General features: G+C 47.1%; 1 long non-coding RNA gene across 2 annotated transcripts in view; it reads right to left on the reverse strand.

Moving 5' to 3' along the window:
- Nucleotides 1-10,983: 10,983 nt before the first annotated feature.
- The window catches only part of LOC123479644 (uncharacterized), a 38,808-nt gene continuing 31,002 nt past the window's right edge, over nt 10,984-18,789 (reverse strand). Inside the window, exon 3 of one of the 2 annotated variants that reach the window (XR_008427115.1) lies at nt 10,984-11,513. This is a non-coding gene — a long non-coding RNA (uncharacterized lncRNA). Of the gene's footprint in view, nt 11,514-15,603; nt 18,727-18,789 lie in introns of those variants that run through there. The other variant, XR_006655317.2, reaches the window with a different exon arrangement.

Here is an 18,789-nt window from a genome sequence, read left to right on the forward strand (position 1 = left end):
ACCAGCTTTCCTTTTCTGCTTTAAAAGTCATTTTGGAAGCATTTTGTTGAGAAACACTCATCTCTCATTCAAGATGACGGGAAGGGTCTGAGACACCCTTTTTCCACTCACCTTCTCATTACGAGAGATGCCGCGGCCAATGTCACTCAGACGCAAACTAAAAGGTCAGTTCTTCCACAAAGAGCCTTTGTAACAGGTTAGAAAACACCGCAGTGACACCACCCAAAGTAAACTGGGGACAGTCGCTGCAGCTGGCCCACAGGTTTGGTCACTTATCTCTATGCAATGGAGTGGCATTTCTTGGGACAAATGTTCCTTTTCCTTCTCATTGTTTAGGCTTTTCCTGCGCTTCACATCAGAAAGTGTTAACTCCATCTCACCCCCAAGCCAACAGATCCAGCCTCATCTGAGCCCCACAGTGCAGTTGGCTAATTCCTCCCATCTGTCTCCAAGCAAATCACCTCCGGGGAACTTCCTCAGTTCTTCCTTCATCCCTCCCCAGAGGCTGCCAGCAGCCGCGTCTCCGGGCCAACTTGTCTAGAACACTCACTCGCGTGCCCGTACGTTGTCCACACATGTGGAGACAGATGAGGGAAAGTGGGTGCAGGTCTTGCCTCAGAAGACCCATTCATTCATTCAATGAAAGAGTATTTATTGAGTGCTATTTTCTAACACTTCCCTAAGAGTCGAGGACGTTGTAAATAAGTCGTCCAGGAAGCCTACTCTTGGATGCTTGCAAACTTTCAGAGGGGACAGGCATTAAATCAAGGCTACGCACTATGTTCGTTATTTGCAGGTGTAAGAAGGGCTTCAAAGGAGAACAAAACCCTTAAGAATGTGTCACAGCAGAACCAGATTTCCATTCAGGATGGGGGTCAAGAAAATCTTCCTCGGAGGAAGTCCTCGATGAGCAGGGGTGAGATGCTCAAGGGCAAGAAAGGAACGTGAGTGAGGACTGCATGTACAAAGGCCCTGAGGCAGCTGGGGAAGTGGTTTTCTACGACTTCAAAGACTGAAATTCACTGTGAGAGGCTTCAGGGAGGTCCCAAATTCATGTGACACACTATTTAAAGAGCAACTGGGAACCACAGAAGGTTCCGACTGCTGATGTGATGGGATTACTATGTGAAAATCAAATGTAGAATTTTAAGAGAGGATTTTTGAGGATTTCTGAAGTATTTTTAGACCCTGGATCAGCTGGCCCCGGCTTAGCTCTCTGATCTCTCTCCAGCCTCACCCGCTATGCAGGGTTACACCACCCCTTGCTCTTCCTTTAACCAACCGGGGCCTTTGCACATGCTGTCTCCTCTTCCCTCCAGACCGGCGTGGGGCTTCCCTCACCCCTCACTCCGCGCACCTTTCTGCTTAAACGCCCCTCCTGGAACAGGTCTGCTCTGAGAGCCGGCTCTAAAGAAGTATGCTCTGCCACCCGCTACCCTCACCTTTGCACCGTTTCCCCAGAGACTCGTGCCTTCCTGCTAGTAGGTGGACAGCCCTTGGTTCATCAGCAGTGCTCCTGTTACCAGCCGCTGAGCCCCGCATGGGTGGGTGGGCTCCTTGCCCGTCCAGCTCACTGCCTGAACACCAGTGCCCTGGCATTGGCCTCGGCAGGCACGCACTGACAGTGTGTTAATAACGAGTTAGTAAGGGATGGGTCCAGGGGGAGCAGGCTGGACGCAGGGCATCCATTCAGGAGGTTACATGTAGTAACTGAGTCAAGAAGGGTTTGATTTTTTTTTAATGATTCATACAACAAACATTGGTCACGCTTTACTCCATGCCCAGAACCAGGCTGGGATCTAGAGATAAAACGAAGAAGGGCAGATACGATTCCTGTCGCGACAGGGTTTACAACCTAGGGATTCATAACATGATGTAACATGGCAGGAAATGACAGCTTCCACTCATTGAATACTTACTAAACACCAGCTACCGGGCTCGCTGTTACATGCACTCACCCCTTTAACGCAACTCACATATCAACGTCATCTCCATTTTACAGAGGAGGAAACAGAGGCACGGAGGTGAAGGCTTTTGGCTAAAGCTGCACAGCTAATGAGCGATGGAGAGATTTGTTCACATGGCTCCAGAGTGCATGCCGTTAACCGACACTTCCCCCGGACCTCCCAAGTAGCCTCAGGAAGGGAGCTGTGTCTTGTCCATGCGTGTGTCCCCTGTGGCACATCTCCTGGCAAACAGTACTCACTGATGTGACAGGTGTATGAACTGACAGCGGAGTTCTACGAATCCTATGTCTGCCTGGAGTCACCATAACCCCTTCTAAGGTCCATTTCAATGCCCGAAAAACAACGAGTCTACGTTTTTCTCTCTCCAATAAGAACCAGAGTATCTGGCATTAATCAGGCGCTTATTAAGTCGGCACTGTGCTAAGGATTTCGCATGAATTACCTCATTTTATTTTCGTAAAAACCCCAATCCCAAAGTGTAAGAACTATTACTGTATCAGTAAGGATTTTTTTTTTTTCAGATTCAAGGGACCGAACTTTAATTTAAACTGAATCATTTTTTAAAAAGAAACCTAACAACTTAAGGAAACGCTTTTAAAATGACTTTTAAAGAGACAGAAATTATTGGCTCGCCAAACAGAAAAGTCCCCACATACAGCTGCCTTCAGGCAGGACGGACAGAGAGCCTCAACTTGTGGACACCGTGTCAGTCACCGCGACAAGGGAACTGGGACGCCCGACTGGTCAGGCCTGGCTGCGTATAGTGTGAACACATCACAATAACCCGGGAGAAGCTAATGTCCTGGGACAAAGTCACTGCCAGCCAAACCGCAGGGAAAGGAGGGAAGGGCAGTTCAAAGAGCAAATGGGCTTTGTCGCCACTTGAAGGGGACAGAGAGTATGGGGCAGACAAAAGCAACAGATGTCCCTTTTACACAGCGTTCCCACTTCACAAGCGGGTTTGCTCAAGTCACACAGGTAACATGCAGACTGGAAAGTCCACGTGGCCTAAGCCCAGATACGGTTCACTCAATCCTCCACACACCTGACTACCCAGGTATCTGTTTCCACCAGGTCTGTGAGAAAGAAAAAACTTCAAAACTGCTGAAAAGCTCAGAGGATCACCAAATATTAGAGCTAAAAACAATCTTTTAAGTCACTTGGTTTAGGGTTTTAGAAGATGGTAAAGTCCCAGAGATGTTGGGTGCCTTACCTGAGGACACAGAGCGACCTAGACTTGAATATAGGGCTTTTTTTTTTTAATCATTCATTCGTCAAATATTTATTGCACAGCTGTATTTTCCCACCACTAGGCCACATGCTAGGGACATAAACCGAAGGAAAGCATCTTTGCTGGTAGGAAGGTTACAACTTTGCGGGTCATCTGGACCTCACTCCAAAGCTCTTTAAATGCGACACAGAAATCGCTCTGGAACTATATGCTTTTATTCTTATTAATGGTTAAAAACATCGCTTCACTTATTGTGAACTTACTGTGTACCAGCGTGCCGAGCATGTCACACAGGTGTAACAGCTTCATTCTGTCAAGATGCCCTTAAAGACCAAAAAGCTCAATACACAGCTTTGCCAGGCATGGCATTTAGGCACTGCATCTTCTCCTTTGTTAGTTGGTATAACAAAGGCGAAAATAATAATGGCTTAAAGAAAAAGATATTATCCCATGAAAACAGCCCAAGGGCGGGCACGCAGGCTGGGTACTGAGTTAGCTCTGTGGCTGCAGGAACAAAGGCTCTTCTGTCTTGTTGGGTGTCTTCCTCCACAAGCAACCTCTCCTGGATTCAGAGGGCTGATCCCGTTCCCACCATTCACATCTGCATTCCAACCAGTGCAAAGGGGTAACTAGAGGAAATTCCCTCCACCCCTTAAAGATCTGATAATCTCCTCGGCTCACAATCTCTTGGCCACACCCAGCTCAAAGGAGGCTGGGAAATGTAGTCTTCAGATGGGCCACCGTGTTCCCAGGTAAAACCAAGGATGCCATTGGTAAAGGCTCTAGGGAACAACTGACATGGGGGACAGCTAGGTGTCTCTGTCCCAGGCAGCATGAAGGCGGTGGCCACACAGTCGTTAAGACAGGGTGCTCTCAGGGAGCCAGGACGACGCTTTACTCATCTCTGCATCCACAGGGACTTACACTAGGGTTACTTCCCATACAGAGGGGGCCCTCGGAGAGCCAAGGGTGAAAACAAATAACTGGATTTCCACATTTGTTTCAGAAATAAATCTATAGAATGTCTTCCCCTTTAAATATAGCAGGCCAGTTGTCACTGTAATATAGTCATTACCTGACAGAGCTGCTCCTATACCTGACCGTGAACTCCAAGGACTCCTAGGTGTGGGGATGAAAACTCTCCGGAACAGCCGAAAAACACCCCACCTAAATGCAGGCGGACACCCGATGGCAGAGAAAGCACTGGCTCTGGAGACCGAAACGCAGATCTGAATCCTAATGTAGCTATTTACAAACTCAGCAATATTCTGAGTTTGTTTTGTCTGAACACTAGTTTACTCAATTATAGAAACTGTGAAACTAATTAGTACCCACTTCACATGGTTGTCATTAGGGTTAAATTAGAAATTATACGTAAGATATTTGGCATAGTACCTGGCACATATCTCTATTTATTGAGTTCTTTATTGGTATAATTATTGTCATTAACAACAATAATAATAATCAGCAGGGTGCTAAAAAGACCCTGTGTAACAAGAGCGGCACAGCGAACAGTTTTGAGCACTTTCCAAGTGCCAAGCGCCATTCACAAGGCTTTTTGAGAGATTATGCCATTTAATCCATTCATTTCATTCAACCCGTTAAGTGAGTTGCACTGGTCTTCCCATTTTATGAATGAGGAAAGGGAGCCACAGAGGAGTGAGGCAGGCAGCCTCTACGATGCCCCTACTGCCTGGTATTCGTGGACTGTGTCATCCTTCCGTGGCACAACTTGCTTCTGCCAGTGGAATACAGGAGCATGGAAGGGGTGTGCCTAACTTCCGTGATTCAATTATAGAAGCCTGTAACACTTTCATCCCGACAGCCGACTCTCTCCCTTGATGAATTTGATAAACCAAGCTGCCGTGTTGGAGAGGTCACGGCAAGAAATGGGGAGCAGCCTCCAGCCAACAAAGTGAGAGCTCAGGGCCACAACCCTAAAGATGCCGAACCCCGTCAAATTCTGTGGAGAGAGCCTGGAAGGGGGTCTTGCCCGCCTGAGCCTGCGGATGAGGCCATAGCCCCAGCCGCCACCTTGGTTCTGATCCCGGGACAAACCATAAAACAGAGGACCCGCCTAAGCTGTGCCCAGATTCCTGGCCCATAGAAACTGCAAGAAGATAAACGTGTATTGTTTCAAGCTGCTCAGCTTGGGGATAATCTGTTAGGCAGTGGTAGATAACACAAAAGGCTGTAAAACGGGCCGAAGAATTTTTTTAAAGCACCGGCCTGCAACTAAAGAAGCCAACTAGGTCAAGTGTCCCATGGGCAGGCGAGGGTGAACCCTCAGCATCTAGGACAGAGCAAAGAATGGTGGGGAAGGGGGTTCAAGAAAAAGGACCAGCATGGAAAGAGGCTCCAAGATAAAAGAATGAGGTGTGGTCCATTTAAACGCGTGCTTCTAAAATGTTCGTGTGTTCATGATCCCCTGGGGCAGTCGTTAGGATGGTGATTCTGATTGGACAGGTCTGGGGCGGGGCCTGAGAGCCTGCATTTCTAACGAGCTCCTGGGCTACGCAGGGCAGCTGGTCCCAGGCCCACCCTTTGAACAGCAGAGGTGGAAACAAGGGCCCTTACTGCCTCACAAAACAATCGGAAGTGGATGGTCCAGAGCTGACCAAGCTGCTAGGTCTGTTAGCCAGAGTCTGGCTAGATATATTGCAATATATGTATAATATGATACAATACACTAGAACGGCATGTAATATGAAACCATTTTTATACATAATTTGCATTTTCTCACACATAAGTATCCATGAACGTATTTTAATGATGGCACCACGTGGTCATTGGCCAACCAAAACAGATGAGCTGTGAGTGGCGTGGCCATAATGTGCAGTGACTATGTAACACATTTACATGTACATACGTGTGTGTATGTGCAGACGTGCACATAAATACGCACATAAACACACACACAGAGTACGTGTGAGAGCGAGAACAAGAACCCAGGAATGAACGTGCTTAAGCCCTAGTTTCTCAGCAGTAAGGGAGTTAGACACGGGCACCGCGCCTGTCCCGCAGCTTTCCAGCTCTGACGATGGCACCGAGCAGGACCCCACTGTGCCGTTGTAGGCGGGGGGGGGGGGGGGGGGGGGGGGGTGACGGTCCTCCTTGTCAGCAGCCTAAAAGAGCAAAAGCTCTTCCTCCAGGTCACATCTGTCCCACAAGGAAGTTCTGTTTGGCTTGAACAGTGTTTTACATTTTCCATAAAGATTCACTGCCATTATTTTTTTAAGTTGGAAACCCAACATGAAAATCCAGGTTTGGGGCTTCTCTCAAAAAAACAGAATGCCAGGGAATGCTGAGCCCACATCCCCACACAGCGGCCACTGGCTTGAGCTGAGGGCCTGTCCCCTTCAGAGGGGACAGGTCACCAGTCATCCTGCCGTGGGCCCTGGAGCCCTTGGAGTCTGTGGTCCCCGCTTCGGTGCCTGTTTTCTGGCCGTGGCTCGTTCACGGTCCACACACGGGACAGAACCCTTCCCACTCCTCAGTCTGACTTTGGGGGCTGGCTGCCCACTGCATCTTACCAAAAGGACCAGCTTTCTTGTGGGACTCAGCTTCTTTCCACCCCTTTATGTCCACCTTGGGGTGCAGGGGCAGAACCAAGCCTCCACCCCATTCCAAATACAAGTGCTTTCATACAGAGTGAGGCCCGGCCATTCTTGGCTCAGTCCTGATGTCCTCTAACAGCCTGTCCACCTTCCTGGCTGCTGTCACCATGCGATGGTCCAAGAGCTTTGAGAACATCCAGTGAACACAGACCTGTGGGAGAGAAACACCGCTCTTTCTCTTCCCCATCAATCCTTCTCATGTAAACAGAGGTTACCCAAATAAAAGGAACCCTGAGGGGCCAGCCTGTCTTGCTCTATCTGGATGTCTTTATGATAACCAGGCCTGGGTCTCAAAACTCCCAAACACGTGCACTCGCCTTTTCGTGTAACCCACTGAAATGACTCCTGACTGCCACCTGCAAACACACGGATGCTTGAGATGAAGCAGCTCTAGTTAAAATGCTTGTAAGTTACAAGCGAGGTTAAACCAGGGTCTACAGGTAAGTGACAGATATGGATACAAGTTAGGCGTTTGGGATGCTTCTGGGTCCCAGTGTCATTCATTAAGGGTTTTCCAAACATATGGATGAGAAGGGCCGTCCGCAATGTATGTTAAACGTACATATTCCTAAGGCTCCTCCTTCTGGGAGTCTCAGAAAACAGAGGACCGAGCCAAGTGCTTCTGCTTTTAAAACACTTGCCCAGGGGATTCTGATCATTAGGAAAGGCTGGGAATCAGGCGGTGGGCCCGGTGTGGCCCTGAGCTCTCACTTTTTTGCCAGACACACAGGCACATGTGGAAGCCATCACTGTGGCCATGCATCGCACACTTAAATGAGCACGGGAATCGCCAGGAGGCCTTGGGAAAAGGTAGGTGCTGATTCAGCAGCTCTGGGATGGGATCCTTCCAGGTGATGTTACTGTTGAGTGTTAGCCAGAACCCGCCACGTAACCTGTGAGGCCTGAGGGAAGGGAAGATGCAGGACACCTTGTCCTCCTTCTAGAGTCTCCCCTTCCATCTGTCACGAGGGTTTTTTTACATTTGCTTTTGGATGTTGCGCTCCCTTGAGTGTGGGATGCTGGCGGGCTGAGCGCACCGGGGCAAGCCCCACGTCAGGGCAGAGGGCAGCAGCCAGCACAGAGCAGTGCTGGGAAGTGGGCTGCCAAGGACCACCCAGGGGGTGGACAGGCAGCAGATCGAGTGGGAGCTGAGGCTCCAGGTCCCTAGCACAAGTGACATTTCATCAGACTTACAAATGCAAATTTAAAGACAAATATAAGGATTTCAAGGTGGCGACCCACAGAGCATCCATTGCACTCCAAGCGTGGGATCCCCTCCTGAGTGCAGGACCCTGTCTTTTCAGTGGTTGCATGCCCATAAAGTGACCCCCCACACAACCGCCATCAGCACCAGAAAGACAGAGTGTTCTTTTCTTCGGTTACTGACCCAAGTCAACAAGCGACACTGGGAGAAATTAAAAATACTGTCCTCTTTAACGGCGTGTTTGTAGGTACATGAAAGAAGTAGAAAGACTGGACTGACTCTCCTGTAAAGAACGACGCTCTCTGCACTAAGACAGAGGGAGGCAATCTGAAACAGTGGCTCCTGTCCAGGCTCTAGGATCAGACAGGCTGGGTTCACATCCTGTTGCTACCCCTTATTAGCTGTGTGACCTTGGGCAAGTCACTTAATGCCCTTGTCCCTCGACTTCCTGATCAGCAAAGGTGGGTGATGGAACTAGAAACATGCCCACCATATAAGATCCTTGTTAGGATGACCAAATTGATTCCCAGAAGGAACTGAGAACAAGAACTGAACGTGCGCTTTATTTAGACAGAGATGTTACAGCAAAGTTGGCAAACTACGGGCCCGTGGCCAGCCGCCTGCTTTTGTAAACAAAGTTTTATCGGAACACCCCGTACCCATTGGTGTACGCATCACCTGGGGCTATTTCTGTGCTACAGAGTCGGAGGTGAATAGGTGCAGGGCCGAAACGTTGCTCCCTGGCCCCTGTGGGAGAATTTGGAACGGTGACTTTCAAGACATGCGTTCGAGAGCCAGGGGTCTCCGATAGGTTTTCACAAGGTGCGTGCACCTTCCACGTGCTGAAACTGCATCTAAATCCTCTTAAAATGGGAAAGAGCGTGCAAGTGCCCTCAGCCTCCTCGTGTCATCTGTGACCCACGGAGGCCACCACCGTGCTCATCTGAACAGCCAGGACAAGTCAGTTTTGCGCAGACCTTGGAACGAACCATCTCACTCACTCTGGAAACGTATCTGAAGGGCTTGTAAAAGCATCATTGTTTGAGAAGGCTGGCGCTCTGCCCTGGTCTTTTTCAAACGTTCTGAGCTGTACGCATCCACGCCCATAAATTCATACAGGCGAATGCACAGGTGCGGCACATGCACAGCGTCAGTAGGTGAGAGCCAGGTGAGGGTCAGGGGCACTGCGCAGAGCTGGGGCAAGGAAACAGATAACAAGCTATCCAGAAGGAATATTGTTACCCAGTTTTTACAGCTCACATGCTCCTCACACCACCAATTTGGTGAGATAACTGTTATTTTCATCCCCATTTTACACAGGAGGAACGAAAGGATCAGAGAGGTTATGTAATTTGCCCAAGGTCACACAACTGGTAGGTGGAAAAGCCAGGATTTCAACAGGCAGTCTGGCACAAGGGCCAACCCTCTAATCAGGGACCGGTGAAGGTTTTCTACCAGACAGCAAATATTTTCAGCTTTCTAGGCCATACAATCTCTGTCAAAAGATTGTACGGCTCTCTGCTGTTCTCTGTTGTTCTGGCAGAAAGGAGCCATAGGCAGGATGTAAATACATAGATGTGGCTGTGTCCCAATAAAACTTTATTGACAAGAACAGGTGGCTGGCTGGATTTGGTTCACTGGCTGTGGTTTGCCTACTCTTACTCTAACCACTAAGTTTTATTGTCTACATATATTGGGGAGATACACATGTGTGTGTGTATATATGTGGGTGTGTGTGTATCAGGTGACTAAAATATGTCTGACCACACAATGGGAGTGGAATAAATAATCATTAGCTACCACTATAAAAATAAGAGCTGCGTGTCTTTGCACTAAATGACACCAGCCGTCTTGGTTTTTTTTTTTCCCCAGAGCTACATTTATTTCTGAGCTGAAAGGCTTCTTTATGTAATTTCATCTTGCCGCCATCCAAGACAGGGATGCTACATCAAAATCCTCCTCTCCGATGGGATTTAGTCAATCGCATCTACAATACAGCTTGACCTCTGCTTTCAGCTGGGGCAGGCGTGGACATCTGTAGCTGCTCCCGGGTCACAGCACAGCAAGCTGCCACCATGCCCACGGCAGCAATCAGCTCACGGATTTCAGCCCGACTCCTATGGGCTGCGGATGCCAGAATGCGCCCCAAACTACCCGTCAGCGATTAGAAGCCCAGGAAAGAGGGACCAGGCTTGCCAGATAGGGAGAGACATTTTAAGCATCGGAAAGATTTGCGAAATTTGCACTAGGGTGGGCCTGGCGTGGGGGTGGAGAGAGCGACTCATAAACCATCAAATGGCAGAGTCCAATTCGCTCCATTTTGGTGATGCAATGCAGCCTTTGATAAGGAGGGACCATAAGTAACAGCAGCTGACAGAAATTGAGAAAAACTGGTTTTTAGATTGAAAAGCGGCGATCAGTCTCGACAGGATCGTTTCTACTCATTTTACCCCCTGCACCTTCCCAAAGCAAACACCAGCTAGCAGTGCATTCTCCTTCCTCCCGAGTTCAAAGGGTGAGATGGGAACATGAGCCGTAAAAAGCCCCAAGTGTCCGTGGCTTGCCGGGGTCGTAATTCTTCCCCACAAAGTTACCTTTCCTGTTTCTATGAATTACTCTTACATTCTTGTAAGAGATATGGTTTGAGGTATTTATGGTGCATTCAATTCTGCTATCATTGATTTATTGAACAAAACCAGCTCAGGGATATGATGGAAAGGGCCCTAATTCCAAAAACTCTTACATCTCAGCATGAAGAGCATTTTCCGCCCTGTTGGCCTCCCGCAGATGACCAGCCGAGATAAACAGAGGGCACTCCACTCTCTGTTGCAATGTGCGTGGTGATGTGAAGGAATCAATCAGACAAAAGCAGATTATTACAGTGTCTGAGAGAGATCAAACAGGGCTGGCATCCGCACCCACACACGCCTGATTTACAGGCGAGCTGATAAAGTGCTACAGCTCACTGTCAGGAGAACATGACAACTCCTTGAGCTCTGTGGATAAATTATTGCTGAAGCCCATGATAACATTTCTCCACCTAGCAACCAAACATAACAGGATGTGGCTTTGAGCACTAGGAGCCAAATGATACAAAGACGAGACGCCCGGGAGCCCTCAGAGCTCTGAAGGCATATTCCAAGGTGGAATAGTGAAGTAGGGGCCTCATGAGCACACATGGGAGATCTACGAGCAATTAATAACTCTGCAAAGGGTCCCCGGACCCCCCCTCTCCACGCAGGTGCACAGGGGAACGTGCTGTATTTTATGATGAATGGTTGTGCCCGGAACTGTGCTAAGGGCGTCGTGTTGCATCCAAGTGGTGACTGCGAAGGTAGGACGCCAAAGGTGATAAATGAGGTCAACCTGGACAACAGAATTAAACAACGCTGAGCCCCTGTTCTGGTTCTTCATTGGTGTTCCCAATTACAGGATGGAGAAAGTCTCAGTCAGGTATTCGTCTGGCTGAAGCTCCTCTCAATTGAAAATCTCTCCTTTAAACAAAGAAAAGGCAAAGATTATCAAGCTAGAATCTGTGAGACTAATGTTGCTTGACTTTTCTATCTTCATTTTTAAAGAGCATCATCATTTTCAAGTGATCCCGGTTTTCAGTTGATGCAGGTGATACCCAAGTCTATTTAGAATAAGTGGTGATGGCGGAAGGAGACTGGACTTTGGGTGATGAACTCACAAGACTATTGTGAGTTCATCGGATGGCGTATGACAGAATGGTGCCCTTGAAACCTGTATAATTCTATTAACCAATGTTGCCCCAATAAATACAATAACAATTAATTAAATAAAATTTATCCAAAACACGAGCTCCATGACAGCGTAGACCTTGGTCTTATTCATTCACCGCTTCTCCAAAATCTCAACAGTGCCTAGACAAGTAGATGGTCTGTAAATGTTTAATTAATGAAGTAAGCTAAATAAAAACATCACATGGATGCTCATCCACATGGTACCTAAAACTAGATATGGAAAATCTGTGATGAGCCTGCAAGATGGTTTGGAGACACAGCAAAACGTGTGACTGTGGTACTCGCACTAATGTTGAGAAACACGGCAATTCACCCCAGTTCTACAAGGTAGGGACCTTCATTTATTTTTTGGAGACAGAAAATAATGCGCCAAGACATTAGGTTCCTCATCCAAAATCACAAGCCTATGGTTGGCAGAACCTGAATTCACTCTGGACGCTTGGTCTCAGAAGTGAGCTCTGAGCAACCCCGTTCGGCTCCCCTCCCACTTAAGGAACGATGCTGTGAGGTAGCTGTCACCCCTTTTCACGTGAAAGAAAACGGACTTCTGTGGGCCTCCTCCGTGCGGTGCAACAGCAAAGCACCAGGGCTGGGTTCAAACCCAGGGCTGCTCCATTGGCCACTCTTCCCTATGCAACATTCCCTCCAAAGAAACTTATTCCGATGATTATGCAAACTGCTGGAAATTGGATTTTAAGTGGCAGCTAATGAAAACACTGAGTCACACCTGCCCTGGATGCTCTAAATGTAGTCCAGAGAATAGAACCATTGTTTGGTCAGTAACACAGGAAATTAGCTCACACCTAAATACATTTGGGATGTCACTTACAAATGCCAAGGGTGGTGGCCAAAGCTAAGAACAATAGCTTCCATAGTTACTTTAGAAACCTACAAATAGCCACATGCACAGATGGAAAAACTGAGAACTCTTCTTACCCTTTTTCCTTCAAGTATCAAGACAAGCAACTGTTACCGATAACATAGAAGGAGAAAGCATGACTTACATACAAATGTAGAATGAACGTGTGTCAAAATTTGCACTCAAATCATGAATTAATGAGGGAACCAATGCAACAGCAAGAGAAGCTCAAAGGAGAAATTCAGAAGATGAAGATCTGTATTATAAGTTGGTCTAAAAAGGATGCTGAAATTAATTTGCTAAGACATTCAAAACAGGGAAATGTCCTGTAGTCACTAAACAGTAACAGCTCGGGGTACTTCTCCTCCCAGACAGAAATCCACACAAGTTAACATTCGCAACTTAAATTATCTGGTTCTAACCAAGCAGCAAACAGCAAATCCAACACAGGTGCCTTCTCCTAGATATTAAATAATTCTTGGTGAGTCTGCTCCACATTCACAGTAAAAGACGGCATCAATCCCTAGCCTTATTTGCCAGTTTGGGAAAGTTTTTCCTAATCTCACATAGTTTGTGCCATTATTTCTGGTGCCCTAGTGTGTATAACAGTGCAGGGGCCCCACTGAAACTCTGATTAAGTCTGTTTGCAGTGGGGCCTTACAGTGGGTACTGGAAGAAACTCCTAAAATGATTCTAGTGTTGATAGTCTACAATCATATATTAAGAAATGACCAGCTCAGGTAATTTCAACCCTAGCTTTTGGGAAGTACTTCAGCTAAAGATTCTTCCACTTGCAGGAAATGAAAACGTGCACTCAAGCTGATTTCAAGAATGAAGAAACCCGAACAACAGAAAGAGAAGCAGTATGTGGGTTTGGGGGGCGGGTGATTTAGGAGTTCAGTGATGTCTGCACTAGGGAGATGGGGGCCGTCCCTCTCTCACTCCTCTGTGTTCCCACCATGGGACTATGATGAGATGGCTCTGGCAATCCCACGTGTCCCTTCCTGGCTCACTAAACAGAGGAACAAGAGAGACTTCCTGTTCGGTGACGTGTCTCTTCCCAAAGGACTGGAGAAGCCTTTCCCAGAGACTCCCCACCATCACCCCCTCAGCAGACTTTCCTTTACAGCTTATTGGCCGGAATTGTATCAAGTGATCAACCCCGAGCCAATCACCGGCAAGGGGAATGGGAAGACTTTACACCATTCAGGCTCACTTAAGACCGGCAATGAAGTTGGCTCCCCTTGAGGCAACTGGGTGAGTGGGAAGACGTGGATATCTGAACAAAACCAGGATTCGTTAAGAAGGGCGGTAAAGAGCACAGGCGGGAGGGGACAGAACAGGACTGTGTGGGTGTCCTCATCGTGGGCCGATTTGAGGATGACACAGCTGTGAGCTCATGGTTATTGATTCTGTCTTTGCCTTTCTGTTGATAAGACTCTTGTGTCATCAAACATGTCACCTACTCTATTTTTACCAATCTTCTAGGTTACCAACACACTCTCTGTACTTAGCGTATCTCATGAATTCCACCCATTTCCCATAAGATTCTCTCATACTCGTTACTTATTCTTAACACCGCCTGCCAGCATCACCTACACCTCCTGAGCAGAGTGGCTGACTTCCCACCGGTGCTTAAAATGTGGTGAGTGTCCCCAACCCCATCTACTGTCTTGTGTTGTCTCACAGATTTTAACGTCATTCCAATAATGCAGCAAATTCGCATCATGAAAGACCTGAACTGTTGTGACGAAGGTGGAAGACAAAGGGAGGAATGACTAATATATTAAAGCAAACTTAAGAGAAATATTAATCAGACACAATTTAAAAAAACATTTGAGACAATTGAGTGAACTGAACTCTGGCAGGTGCTTGATGGTATCAAGAAATTATCATATATATTAGGTGTAAAGATATCTTTTTAGGTGTAAAAATGTTTTTTATGCTTTAGAAATGCATACTGAAATATTTATGGATAAAATTACACGGGGTCTGAAGTTTACTTCAAAATAAGCCAATGTTTTGTGATTGAGATCACCAAATAATTCTTGGGCTTATGCTAAGTACGGTTTTGCAAATTGAGAATCGTGACTCATTAGTAGGTAAAATGTTTAATGGAGAAGAGAACAGAACGGAACAGGAAGCTCCAGTGGGTGTGGCATTCTGCCATAGTAAATTTTGTTCTGTGAAACGTGGGTGTGGCTGTGTTATGAGTATACGCAGTAAATCATGGTGTACAGATTATTTCTTCCCATGGGCTGCAGTGATGAAGTTTGAAGACCACAGTCGGAAGCGCAGTCCTGATTACCGATGGGCAGAGCAGATACAAGAAGCGTCAGACAGGGTCTCCCTTTTGAGGAGAGTCAGACGCGAACAGACAGGGTGGAATGCTCAGAGCTCGGCTAACGGTGACCCAGGCTCTGTGGGAAGACACGGAGGTACTGACTGACTGGCGCAGGCTTCACAGGACAGGCAACACATGAAATGACTGTTGAAGGGTGGAAAGGATGGAAAAGGGGAGGGACTGAAGTGGCACAGAGGTGTCAACACCCACGTGGTATACTTGGGCTGAAGACAGGGCAGCGGCTTGGAGTAGAGCAGCGGCGGAGGACATACAGTGAGTATGCTTCACTCTTCCTAAAAATCCGGTGGCTGGGGCTCACCATCGCCTTCCCAGGACCCCTCCCAAACTCCTCTTCTCTATTCATGAGATGTCCCCTGGTCACATCTCACGCCAGAGTCCTCCAGTCACCTTAATGCTTTGTTGGTAGAAGACACTGCCGCCATTCCACCAGATGTCCTTGGCCCTGTTCATTTCTGTGCACTCGCCCCCCGCCTCTGGGCGCTTTAGCTTCTGGACTGTTGCCTGCTGCCCTGTGGGATGTAAACATCAGAAAGCTGGACATTCACAGCCCACAGGGCAGCCCTTGGCCGACGACTGGCTGGTGTGGGGCATGCAAATTCAGCGCCCTTGGCCTGAAGTGGGATCAACGGGGACGTATACCTTACATTCCAGGGTTCCCCTGTGGGGTAGGGCTTCAGCGACCCTCTGCAGGACATCGCCTGAAATTGCTACTCTACTGCTTTCTCCTGGGAGCACAGCCCTAGTAAATAAACCACTGCACGTTCATGAATGCTTGTCTCGGGGTTTTGCTTTGGCAGGTCCCACCTACAAAGAGTCACAAAGTTCCTTTAATTCTGAGTTTTCTAATTTCAGTAACTTGCGTTAGACAAACACATATATAGTTTGTTGCAAGAGAATTATACCTTGGCTTACTGTTATTTAATTTATTTGTTCAGCAAATAGTTTTGAGTCTCTGCTATATTACAGGTACTGCTGCTCTCTGCTTAAATTCATCTTCCATTAATTTGTCCTCAAACACCATTTTCACAAGGAGTTCCTGCTGATCAAAACCTTCCAAGGAGCTCCAATCACCTCAAGAGATTTCTCTTTGGGCTCGAATACTTTCCTTTATAAAGGAAAAAACACATATATTCTCATGGACCCTCAATGTAATTTTAAAAATTCATTATAATTTAATTTCAATATGTATAGACATAAACCTAGTTATAAACTCCTTATACTGACAGCTTTGATATAACTATAAATCCAGAATAAATTTTCAAATTATATTCAAACACAACTACAAAACCAATAAAATTTAAATTTCCAACATTAATTTAATGTGACAGATGATGCTATTTTACTGGAACAAAATTGCTGATATTTGGTTTAATAGAGGAAAGATGTAATCTCGAGATTGTTTATTTAATCTGTTTCTGTATTTCAACCTCAATAATATTAATACAAGGAATAACCATTCTCACAAGCATGCTGTCTAAAATTGTATTAATCACTGCAATTTTTAACTTCCAATTCAAGATCATCAGAACCAAAGTCTGCCTAAGAACAATCCTCTGCCAGGTGTATTGAGGCACTCACTAATAACTCCGCAGAACTATTTTATTCACGTAAAGGTCAGCACTGTGTTGTTGGGAAAACCTTCATCAAGTGAAGGTTTATTCCAAACGCCTTGGAATCGGGACCAGGCTAGCTGCCCTCGAAAGCAAAGATTTGGAACAGGGGCTCGTGTGGGACGGGATCCCAGTAATAAGCACCGGTAAGCAATGTGGGAAGTGATACAAAGAAGGCAGAGAGGAAGATAAAGCAGGTACTGATAGCAGGTTTCTGCGGCAGGCAGCCGGAGCTCAGTCCCACGGGACACCTCCGAATCGGCCCACCAAGAGGAGGAGAAGCTGGGATATTTGTCCTCCAAATCCTGTTTGCCACCGGTACACAGCTGCTCCCAAAATTAAAATCCTAACACGTCTGGCCTGCCCCGAGCACACGGCTGCCCAGAGAAAGCCCCTAGGCAGACTCCGAAGCACTGGGCGCTGGACGCCAGGCCACATGGGAGAAGAGTGAGGGCCAGTTTCTTCACTGGGTGGTCACTGCACCGAAGGGTTTCCGGCTGGTACGTTCCATGATAGCATCTGCTCACATGGGTCAGGCACCCACTCTTGCAGGGGACGTCTCTCCTGGATGCTGCAGGCAGGTTACATTTCTGCAACTCTTCTGTCTACAAACTGTGAGATCTTCGTGCGCGCAGTTCCTGTGACCGCACTGAGCCTTCCCTTGGTTGCTCCTCCACAGTATGCGGATAATGTTTGCTGGTTCTCATAAAAAATTGGAAAATAAAAAGTAAAGGTTCATAGAGAACAGAGCTGCAGACTGTGCCAGGACCCCCACAGAGGCAGCAGGAAGGACCCCCGCTAACCGTGTGCCAGAAAAACTGATCTGCTGAATGAAGGTCTAGATAGCCTGAAATTCAGGGTCCGCCGAAGTCGACCCTCAAGCTTTAAACTTTTCCTGAGTGAAGAGGTGTGCTGACAATGCAGTGAGCTCGGCCTGCCCGTACCACCTCCAAGATCCACGCCTTTCGGCCTGCCTAGAGTGCATGTGGACCTGCTGTCTAAAACCCCCAGAGAGGCCAGGCATTTCCAGGTGGTTCTGGTTCACCACGAACTTACATTTCCCAACTCTCCTAGTCAATTAATCAAATACTGCATTTTCGAATCTTTGGTCGCATGTTGCAGTTTAACACGTCACATGCTCATACGGCATCTCCTTACTAGGATGTGAAGTCCACAATGAGACTGAGCCAACATAACTCAATGGAAGAACGTTGATTCTACAACCAACTGCCACCTACTCATGGGTGTGGGCTCAGCTGCACACCAGTCATGACCTTGGGCCTCCCTGCCCACAGAGAGACACCAGGGCCTTCGTCGCAGGGTTGCTGTGTGGATCCGGATTTGCAAGCACTTTGCAGAGTGACTACCATGGGCCAGGGGCCCTATAAACCGGCATTCCCTATCTTACTCCACAAACTTTTCGTTTCCTCGCATGGTTCTTTCCCAACAGCACTGAGAGATTCTCGGTATCATCTTGAAGGTCTGGCCCTCGTGAGGAGCTGAGAGACCTTTGGTTCCTCTGTGATTTGCTGATAACCTAAACAGCCTGGAAACATGTTTTTGTAAGATACTATTCTGGGGAGAGAACATCTGGAGCTCTCTCATCCTTCTCTTAAAAATCATCCTGTCTGTGCCTGTAGAAAGATAAACAGTTGATAAGGATATTCTCATGGCCAGGGTGACATTTTGTTTACAAGAAACTTCTTTATTGGACTGAAACAGATGTTCGGCTAAGAAATTTTGTGCCAGTGCACAGCCTATCCCAGAAGCACGTTAGTGATTCATGTGGAAGAGATATGAGCCAGGAACTGTGTGAACTTACGTCTGTCCTCTTCGTGGGAAAGTAGAATTTAAGAAACTTGGTTTCCATGACCCTGACCGCCCATGGCAAGTGTTACAAACTCTATGAAGCTGACTCAGTAATCACTCATGGTTTTTTGTTGTTGTGGTGGTGGTTTTTTTAATCTAATTTGGACTGTTGAATTTTTGCCTCATATAGATGGTTCCATCTTGGCCTTATTCACCTGTGGCGTCCCAAACAATCCATCCACTGAGTACACCAGCCATTGAGGTGCAGTGAAAGAGACCATTTAAAAGTCATTTGTGTTCCTGAAAGAATCAATAATAAACTATAATTAATAATAGGCAACTTTTAAAAGAAAGATTGTCCTT

This window comes from Desmodus rotundus, chromosome 6 (assembly GCF_022682495.2).
Source record: "Desmodus rotundus isolate HL8 chromosome 6, HLdesRot8A.1, whole genome shotgun sequence".
Classification (NCBI taxonomy): domain Eukaryota; kingdom Metazoa; phylum Chordata; class Mammalia; order Chiroptera; family Phyllostomidae; genus Desmodus; species Desmodus rotundus.